The 9,607-nt window shown below is 38.5% G+C and overlaps 2 non-coding genes across 2 annotated transcripts; both read right to left on the reverse strand.

The window, feature by feature from the left end:
• Positions 1-6,614: 6,614 nt before the first annotated feature.
• On the reverse strand, positions 6,615-6,684 carry LOC131823037 (small nucleolar RNA U2-30). Its single transcript, XR_009350485.1, has one exon. It is a non-coding gene; the product is annotated as a small nucleolar RNA U2-30 (small nucleolar RNA).
• Positions 6,685-6,839: 155 nt separating this feature from the next.
• On the reverse strand, positions 6,840-6,919 carry LOC131823039 (small nucleolar RNA U2-19). The gene has a single exon (XR_009350487.1). It is a non-coding gene; the product is annotated as a small nucleolar RNA U2-19 (small nucleolar RNA).
• Between the last annotated feature and the right edge of the window lie 2,688 nt (positions 6,920-9,607).

Raw genomic sequence — 9,607 nt, forward strand, 5'->3', positions numbered from 1 at the left:
TATGTTGCCTCCAAGAAACTCATTTTAAGCCTGAAGACACCTCCAGATTTAAAGTGAGGGGGTGGAAAAGAATTTACCATGCTAATGGACATCAGCAGAAAGCAGGAGTGGCAATCCTTATATCAGATCAATTAGATTTTAAGCCAAAGACTATAATAAGAGATGAGGAAGGACACTATATCATACTCAAAGGGTCTGTCCAACAAGAAGATCTAACAATTTTAAATATCTATGCCCCCAACGTGGGAGCAGCCAACTATATAAACCAATTAATAACAAAATCAAAGAAACACATCAACAATCATACAATAATAGTAGGGGACTTTAACACTCCCCTCACTGAAATGGACAGATCATCCAAGCAAAAGATCAGCAAGGAAATAAAGGCCTTAAACGACACACTGGGCTAGATGGACATCACAGATATATTCAGAATATTTCATCCCAAAGCAACAGAATACACAATCTTCTCTAGTGCACATGGAACATTCTTCGGAATAGATCACATCCTCGGTCCTAAATCAGGACTCAACCGGTATCAAAAGATTGGGATCATTCACTTCATATTTTCAGACCACAATGCTCTGAAGCTAGAACTCAATCACAAAAGGAAGTTTGGAAAGAACTCAAACACATGGAGACTAAACAGCATCCTTCTAAAGAATGAATTGGTCAACCGGGAAATTGAAGAATTGAAAAAAAATCATGGAAACAAATGATAATGAAAATACAACGGTTCAAAATCTGTGGGACACAACAAAGGCAGTCCTGAGAGGAAAATATATAGCGGTACAAGCCTTTCTCAAGAAACAACAAAGGTCTCAGGTACACAATCTAACCCTACACCTAAAGGAGCTGGAGAAAGAACAAGAAAGAAACCCTAAGCCCAGCAGGAGAAGAGAAATCATAAAGATCAGAGCAGAAATCAATGAAATAGAAACCAAAAAAACACTAGAGCAAATCAACGAAACTAGGAGCTGGTTCTTTGAAAGAATTAATAAAATTGATAAGCCCCTCGCCCGACTTATCAAAAGGAAAACAGAAAGGACCCAAATAAATAAAATCATGAATGAAAGAGGAGAGATCACAACTAACATCAAAGAAATACAAACTATTATAAGAACATACTATGAGCAACTCTACGCCAACAAATTTGACAATCTGGACGATATGGACGCATTCCTAGAAACATATAAACTACCACAACTGAACCAGGAAGAAATAGAAAGCCTGAATAGACCCATAACCAGTAAGGAGATTGAAACAGTCATTAAAAATCTCCAAACAAACAAAATCCCAGGGCCAGATGGCTTCCCGGGGGAATTCTACCAAACATTTAAAGAAGAACTAATTCCTATTCTCCTGAAACTGTTCCAAAAAATAGAAATGGAAGGAAAACTTCCAAACTCATTTTATGAGGCCACCATCACCTTGACCCCCAAAGCAGACAAGGATCCCATCAAAAAAGAGAGCTATACAATATCCTTGATGAACACAGATGAGAAAATTCTCACCAAATACTAGCCAATAGAATTCAACAGTACATTAAAAGGATTATTCACCACGACCAAGTGGGATTTATTCCAGGGCTGCAAGGTTGGTTCAACATCCGCAAATCAGTCAATGTGATACAACACAGCAATAAAAGAAAGATCAAGAACCATGTTATACTCTCAATAGATGCTGAAAAAGCATTTGACAAAGTACAGCATCCCTTCCTGATCAAAACTCTTCAAAGTGTAGGGATAGAGGGCACATACCTCAATATCATCAAAGCCATCTATGAAAAACCCACCGCAATTATCATTCTAAATGGAGAAAAACATAAAGCTTTTCTGCTAAGGTCAGGAACATGGCAGGGATGTCCATTATCACCACTGCTATTCAACATAGTACTAGATGTCCTAGCCTCAGCAATCAGACAACAAAAGGAAATTAAAGACATCCAAATCAGCAAAGAAGAAGTAAAACTATCACTCTTTGCAGATGATATGATACTATATGTGGAAAACCCAAGAGACTCCACTCCAAAACTGCTAGAACTTGTACAGGAATTCAGTAAAGTGTCAGGATATAAAATCAATGAACAGAAATCATTTACATTTCTCTACACCAACAACAAAACAGAAGAAAGAGAAACTAAGAAGTCAATCCCATTTACAATTGCACCCCAAACCATAAGATACCTAGGAATAAACCTAACCAAAAAGGCACAGAATCTATATTCATAAAACTTCCTCAGAAATTGAGGAAGACACAAAGAAATGGAAAAATGTTCCATGCTCCTGGCTTGGAAGAATAAATATTGTGAAAATGTCTATGCTACTTAAAGCAATCTACACATTTAATGCAATTCGTATCAAAGTACCATCCATCTTTTTCAAAGTAATGAAACAAATAATTCTAAAATTTGTATGGAACCAGAAAAGAGCTTGAATAGCCAAAGGAATATTGAAAAAGAAAGCCAAAGTTGGTGGCATCACAATTCCAGACTTCAAGCTCTATTACAAAGCTGTCATCATCAAGACAGCATGGTACTGGCACAAAAACAGACACATAGATCAATGGAACAGAATAGAGAGCCCGCAAACAGACCCTCAAATCTATGGTCAACTAATCTTCAACAAAGCAGGAAAAAATGTCCAATGGAAAAAAGACAGCCTCTTCAATAAATGGTGTTGGGAAAATTGGACAACCACATGCAGAAAAATGAAATTGGACCATTTCCTTACATCACACACGAAAATAGACTCAAAATGGATTAAGGGCCTCAATGTGTGAATGGAATCCATCAATATCCTTGGGGAGAACACAGGCAGCTATCTCTTCGACCTCAGCCACAGCAACATCTTCTTAGGAACATCGCCAAAGGCAAGGGAAGCAAGGGCAAAAATGAACTATTGGGATTTTATCAAGATCAAAAGCTTTTGTACAGCAAAGGAAACAGTTAACAAAACCAAAAGACAACAGACAGAATGGGAGAAGATACTTGCTAATGACATATCAGATAAAGGACTAGTGTCCAAAATCTATAAAGAACTTAGCAAACTCAATACCCAAAAAACAAATAATCCAATCAAGAAATGGGCAGAGGACATGAACAGACATTTCTGCAAAGAAGACATCCAGATGGCCAACAGACAAATGAAAAAGTGCTCCATATCACTCGGCATCAGGGAAATACAAATCAAAACCACAATGAGATATCACCTCACACCAGTCAGAATGGCTAAAATCAACAAGTCAGGAAATGACAGATGCTGGCGAGGATGTGGAGAAAGGGGAACCCTCCTACACTGTTGGTGGGAATGCAAGCTTGTGCAACCACTCTGGAAAAGAGCATGGAGGTTCCTCAAATTGTTGAAAATAGAACTGCCCTATGACCCAGCAATTGCACTACTGGGTATTTACCCTAAAGATACAAACGTAGTGATCCAAAGGGGCATGTGCACCCGAATGTTTATAGCAGCAATGTCCACAATAGCCAAACTATGGAAAGAACCTAGATGTCCATCAATAGATGAATGGATCAAGATGTGGTATATATACACAATGGAATACTATGCAGCCATCAAAAGAAATGAAATCTTGCCATTTGCGACAACATGGATGGAACTAGAGCGTATCATGCTTAGCGAAATAAGTCAAGCAAGGAAAGACAACTATCATATGATCTCCCTGATATGAGGAAGTTGAGATGCAACATGGGGGCTTAAATGGGTAGGAGAAGAATCAATGAAACAAAATGGGATTGGGAGGGAGACAAACCATAAGTGAATCTTAATCTCACAAAACAAACTGAGGGTTGCTGGGGGGAGGGGGGTTAGGAGAACGGGGTGGGATTATGGACATTGGGGAGGGTATGTGCTTTGGTGAGTGCTGTGAAGTGTGTAAACCTGGCGATTCACAGACCTGTCCCCCTGGGGATAAAAATACATGTTTATAAAAATTAAAGTTTTAAAAAATCAGAGTATGGGCTCTCTCTGTATTTCACATATTTTCTTCACCATCTCTCAGATTACCTGGAGTTTTCTGGATTAAATAATCTCCCATTCATAGATAAGTACATTTGGAGAAAAGAAAATTATAATCACTTAATTGCAAATTAATAATATAAATTACAAGAGTATATTCACATGTATCAATCCAAACAAAATCTGCTTTCCTAAAGTGGTTTAAAACAAATGAGGTTTAATTTTTCCCCAACTATAAAAAATCTGGGATATTAAGATTTTGCCAATAGTCAAGCACTTAGATAGTATTAAGATTGATTTTCTTGTAGTTCTGTTGGATTTTTCTTCATATTTTAGGCTTCAGAATCATAATTTGGCAACTGTATATTCAGATCTTATATCTGGAATCAAGATAATAAAGAGAGGAAATGATAGTATCAATGTTAACTATTTATTTTGTTAGAAAAGAGAAATACCAGTCACTCCTAAACTAACCTATTTTATTGATACGACTGTATCACATAGCAGTTAATAGTCATCTTGGTGGATAAATAAATGTTGAATTTTCTAGCCTGTATAGTGGAATAATAAGAAAAAATTGTGCTGGTGATATCTTTTGGGTTAGCCAAAATATAATGTGTGCCATAGTGGTGGAGTGAGAACAGAAACCTGACCTCCTATGAATGTCATATTCTTTTTTCCACAACCCTTCTTAAGGTGATATGGCTAGCCTGTTTTCTATAGGCCTATATTCTGTTCTGTAGGGTCAGATCCCTTGAATAAAACTGTGCCTTTTTGCTAATTTCTCTGCATAGGAATAATGTGGTATAAAAGGAACTATACTATCTCAGGAGACAGTTGAGCTGGTGACTAGTCCCAATTTTGTCATAAATTTCCCAAAATTTTTCCGCTAGGCCTTGAAGTAAAATTGAAACAATTAAGCCTAACATCTTCTATCCCACATAGTTTTGTGATGTACTTGAAAATATTTTGGGAAGTTTCATATGAGTTTTTGACTGGATTAATACTAACAATGTCAAAAAGAACCATTACCAACTAATGATGTACTGAATGGTGACTAACATAACATGATAAAACAAATTAAAAAGAACCATTACCAATATTTGTAAATGTTTTATAGCTTAAAATTACTTTCAAAATGCACATTATCTCATTTGAACCTCATAATAGCCACTATAAAGTGGACAGAATGAGAAATTACCTTAGAATAAAAACTCTTTATCTAACAAAATTTCTCCTACCCTCAAATTATTACAACAATTCAAGTAGGGATATTTAACTATTTTAAATCTATTTTTTATGAATACCATTTTTTTAGCAGCCTATATTTCATAAATTATAGTCATTTATAATCTCTACGTTTCTGTTCTGTGATTTTTCCTAATCTTCTAGCCATAATTCTAAGGTATTCCCTGCTCCTTATCTGTTTTCTACCAGCAGATCAAATTCAGCTTCAAACTGACATAATAAACCACATGGCTCTAAGTGATCCTCTGCTCCTTTCTGGGAAAGGCAGGCTGAATTGGGGAATGAGTTTATGAGAATGCCAATGTTTCTTATGAAGGCATTATTAATTTCCCTGATTTTTGGTGATATATATCTGAATCCAGAAGTCTCAGGCAAGATTCTTTGGTTAAATGTTATTTTTTGAAAAGAGATGAACCGTAACAAATGGTGGAAGTGGTTAGAGTGCTTCTGGGATGGTGAGCTTCCCAAATCATAGGGGCCAGCTGGGAAGGGTCAGGGTGCTGAGGGAAGGACAAAAAGAAGCTTCTCTGGTCATATTCCCTTGATTTCCTCTCCAAATTTATTGTGCCCAGAATGATGCTCATTCTTAGTGACAAAGTGACATTAGTGAAACTGAGAAACTCTGTGATTCATGGCATTATACCCAGAGAATCATTCAGTTCCTTTGAAAAGATGGTCCTATTTCGGTTACTGTCAACATGATGTTGATATTGACCAATTTTTCTTTCTCTCTTAGGTCTTCTTAGCCACCCTGAGAACTAATCCCAAACATTGCAAATGAGCTTCTAAGGACTATTTTCCCAAAGACTTTCCTCCCGGTAGTTCTTCCCTTTAAGAACAGAATCAGCTTGTATTGTACACCCATTAAGAAAGAACATTCTGGGGGCACCTGGGTGGCTCAGTGGGTTAAAGCCTCTGCCTTCGGCTCAGGTCATGATCCCAGGGTCCTGGGATCGAGCCCTACATCGGGCTCTCTGCTCAGCAGGGAGCCTGCTTCCTCCTCTCTCTGCTCCTGCCTCTCTGCTTACTTGTGATTTGTCTGTCAAATAAATAAATAAAATCTTAAAAAAAAAAAAAAAGAAAAAAAGAAAGAACATTCTGATGAGGACCTCAGTATCTCAGAAGAAATGGACACAGGATAAATATGAGGAATTGAGTACTCTAGATGTAAGAATTTGTTTCAGAGAGCTACATGAAGGTCCTGAGGCTACTTATCTCCTCTTAGTTATTTCCTTTCAGCAAGAAATTAAGGAAAGAGGCTTAATCTGCAATTATAGTTTTTTGTATTCATTTATCTATGTACTTTGTATACTCCAGATCATATCTGTGCTGTTGGCTATGAGAAAAAAGGATTCCTTGAGGATATAAAACACTTTTTTTTTTTTAAAATTCTGAGCTCAGGTCAAGTGTAGAAACCTTGATAGTTGTAAAGGTCAGCAGTAAAACCTTTTCATCATTGCTCAGAACTCATTAGTCTCACACACACACACATACACACACACACCCATCTATCAAGTCCTCAGTTATACTCAGTCACCTTTACACACACACACACACACACACACACACACACACCCCTCCAGACATATTCCCTTATTGTTTTAAGTTACTTTTGCTTCTCAGAACTAGAGAGATCATGCATTAGGTAGACTGGAAGGTCTTCTGATGCTCAGATTTGGCTATTTTCATCATTGATCCACTTCAGTAAGAGCAGATCTCAGAGAATAAAACATTTGTTTTAAACCACTTATTCTTCACTGAATCTTGAAATCAGAGTTGGGAACTGAAAAGGTTACCTTCCCTGGAATCTGAACTGTCTCAATTTTTCCCCAAATTCCTTCCATAGCATGTCTGTTTTCTCTTCTGAGACTTTTAAGAGCTGTGCTTGATGGGGCCTGAATCTCTGAAAAACTGTATAAAGGCAGGAAGAGCTATTTCTTTCCTAAGACCAGTTTTCCCAGGGTCTTCCAGAGTGCTATTGTTGGGGGTAGGGTCTGGAATATAAAGGGAGACATTATAGGGTCACCCAGGTCCAGGCAGTGGCCATAATCAAGTTTCACTTTCCCAGATACTTAGAAATGGGGGGAAAGGGAGCTTCATGGGTTATTTCTTGTTTGTTTGTTTGTGTGTTTTTTAGATTATATTGTATCATTAAGTGTTTTGAAAAAAGTCAATAATAAAAAATGTTTTGGATAAATTAGTCCTCTGTGAAACATATTTCACAAATCAATTGAAAACTAAAATGAGCAAAAAAAGGGAGAGCTTCTCCATTCTTAATAAATATATCTAAACAAGAAATGAAGTTCTAAGGAGGTAGCATGAAACAGATGGGCCCTGATGCTATAACAGAGTTTTCATGAGGAAAAATTATATTAAAAATTCTAGGATCATTAAATATACACAGAATGTGTAGCTCAAATTTTGTTTAAAATATGCTAATCCTGGTTTTCTGGAGGAGTCAAGACGGTGGAGAAGTAGCAGGCTGAGACTACTTCAACTAGCAGGAGATCAGCTAGATAGCTTATCTAAAGATTGCAAACACCTACAAATCCATCGGCAGATCGAAGAGAAGAAGAACAGCAATTCTAGAAACAGAAAACCACTTTCTGAAAAGTAGGACTGGCGGAGAAGTGAATCCAAAGTGATGGGAAGATAGACCCCGGGGGGAGGGGCTGGTTCCCGGCAAGCGGCAGAGCAACAGAGCACAAAATCAGGACTTTTAAAAATCTCTTCCATTGAGGGACATCGCTCCACAGGCTAAACCGGGGTGAAGCCCACGAGGGATCAGTGTGGCCTCAGGTCCCGCAGGGTCACAGAAGGATCGGGGGTGTCTGAGTGTCACAGAGCTTACAGGTATTAGAATGGGGAAGCCAGCCACAGAGACAGAGCCCACAATGAGCTCACAGCTCAAGGATACCTAGAACCAGTTGCAGGCTGGGTGAGCTCGGACCACGGTTGGAGGTCAGGCAGACGGGAGTTACTGGGCTCTGTTCTCTGAGGGCGCACTGAGGAGTGGGGCCCTGGGCTCTCAGCTCCTCTGGGCCAGAGACCAGGAGGCCGCCATTTTTATTCCCATCCTCCAGAACTCTACGGAAAGCTCAGGGAACAAAAGCTCCTGAAAGCAAACCCGAGTGGATTACTTGGCCCGGAGGAGGAACCCTCCTACACTGTTGGTGGGAATGCAAGCTGGTGCATTCTGGAAAACAGCATGGAGGTTCCTCAAAATGTTGAAAATAGAACTGCCCTATGACTCAGCAATTGCACTACTGGGTATTTACACTAAAGGTACAAATGTAGTGATCCAAAGGGGCACGTGCACCCGAATGTTTATAGCAGCAATGTCCACAATAGCCAAACTATGGAAAGAACCTAAATGTCCATCAGCAGATGAATGGATAAAGAAGATGTGGTATATATACACAATGGAATACTATGCAGCTGTCAAAAGAAATGAAATCTTGCCATTTGCGACAAGTGGATGGAAATAGAGCGTATCATGCTTAGCGAAATAAGTCAAGCGGAGAAAGACAGCTATCATATGATCTCCCTGATATGAGGAAGTGGTGATGCAACATGGGGGATTAAGGGCATAGGAGAAGAATAAATGAAACAAGATGGGATTGGGAGGGAGACAAACTATAAGTGACTCTTAATCTCACAAAACAAACTGAGGGTTGCTGGATGGAGGGGGGCTGTAAGAAGGGGGGTGGGGTTATGGACATTGGGGAGGGTATGTGCTATGTGGGTGCTCTGAAGTGTGTAAACCTGGCAATTCACAGACCTGTACCCCAGGGGATAGAAATATATGTTTATTAAAAAATTAAAAAAATATATGCTAATCCAGAGAGGAACTGCTTTATTATAAGACAAAGGTCTGGTGTTTGTAGAGTAGAGGAGCTGTCCAACATGCTTATATTGGGGATACTGAGACATCTTTTATTGCCTAATTCACAGCACTGACTGGTATAGAAAACTAGTTTGAAAATACAAATTTTCACCACGATCTGAAAATTTCTTTTTCTTTCTTTCTTTTTTTTTTTTTTTAGAAGTACATAACTTTTCTTTCTGTTTTTCTCTACCATTTTCCCCTCCTCCTTTATCCTACTTGTTCACTTCATTTATCTCCCCTCCTGTTGAATCTTCTCAATCCTCCTCCTCTCTCTTGTCCTTTCACTATTTAACTTCTTATCTTTGACTGTATTATAGAGCTGGTGATGGTACTTACAATTTTATTTCATGCTACAGCTCTGTGGTGGAGGCTAATGAGGAAAGCTGTTAGAATTTGAAATACTTCAAGGTTAAGAAAGGGTAAGGTTAAAAATAAAATTCAAGAGGTTGATTGTATGGAGACCTTCTGGGATTCTCCAGTATGGCAGATTCATTAT

Source organism: Mustela lutreola, chromosome 1, assembly GCF_030435805.1.
Source record: "Mustela lutreola isolate mMusLut2 chromosome 1, mMusLut2.pri, whole genome shotgun sequence".
Taxonomy (NCBI): Eukaryota; Metazoa; Chordata; class Mammalia; order Carnivora; family Mustelidae; genus Mustela; species Mustela lutreola.